Source organism: Brassica oleracea, chromosome C2, assembly GCF_000695525.1.
Source record: "Brassica oleracea var. oleracea cultivar TO1000 chromosome C2, BOL, whole genome shotgun sequence".
Taxonomy (NCBI): domain Eukaryota; kingdom Viridiplantae; phylum Streptophyta; class Magnoliopsida; order Brassicales; family Brassicaceae; genus Brassica; species Brassica oleracea.
Window position 1 is genome coordinate 27,503,522 of NC_027749.1, and position 1,318 is coordinate 27,504,839.

Below are 1,318 nucleotides of genomic sequence, written 5' to 3' on the forward strand. Positions count from 1 at the left end.
TCTTCCCATGTTTCAAGATGGAAACCGTTCAATCTTATGTCTTTGAAACTCAATAGGCTCCTTTTAGAGCTTGGGGAATACAAGGCATTTCTGATCTCTAGATGAGTGCCCTTAGGCATCAATACATAAGCCTGGCCGTGACCTTCAATCAGGCCGGCTACACCTGCAATGGTGTGTACATTTGCACTTTGCATTATTAGATTTAAGAAATATCTTTTATCTCTAAGAATTGTATGACTTGTGCCACTATCCACTACGAGTATGCTCATTTCGTCATTCATTTCTATAAATAAGATTTCATTTCTCAGAGACTTCAAAGCTTTCATTTATTAAAGTTACAGAACACCGAAAATAAAAACACCAAATCAATCATAAAACAATCATAAAGCAGTAAAAACAAGTCGTATCGAAAATTTAGTCTTTGAGACAAACAGAGGTCTCAAAATCCATAAGGTCGTCATTTGCAACATCAGATTCTTTATCAGCCTCATAACCGGAATCATGGACCATATGAGCCTCCGGGTTCTTGTCCTTAAGACTCTTTTGGTAGAGCTCACATAAGTGCTTAGGAGTTCTACAATTCTTGGCCCAATGGTTGCTCATCCCACATCTGTGACAAACGGATTTGGTTGAGTAAGACGGTTTGGATATACCGCCTTGACCTCGTCCATAACCGCCTCGACCACGGCCGGGATTGGAACCACGACCACGGTTATTGTGGTTTCCTTTCCGGCATGGGCACACCCGTTCATAAGACTTGACATCTCAGCGACCTCAGCAGGAAAAGAGAAGTCCTTGTTCTACGACTTGTAGAGGGTAGCAACCGAGCCACGACACTCGCGAAAATTGCCCACGAATTCTTGGGCATCCTTAAAGCTCTCGAATTCGGTGGCAAACAAAGCAGCCCTCCGCTTCATTTCAGCGACTATCGCTCTCTTTCCTCTCCTCTCCGCCCGGACAAGGGCCCGAGAATGGAGCTCAGCCTTCTCGGCTTTAAAGTGAGAGATACGCGACTCCCGGAAACTTCCGTCGAGCGCCGCATTGAACTCCCTCATCCCCTGCACGAAATTAAGATCAGAAAAGGAAAAAAAATATATATATATATATATATATATAATTTAGATCAAAGTTCAAAGGATAAACCTCGTTGATTAAGCTGGAGCCTTCGGAGACTACTTTCCTCCTCGACTCTTCGTCCAGCGACTTATGAGTAGTAAAACCGGGAGGGAGGTCGGCAAAAAAGTCGCTGGGAAGGGAAACCTCGCTGGTTCCACTCCTTTCCCCTGGGGAGAAACTAGGGTTCCATTCTGGCAGCGGA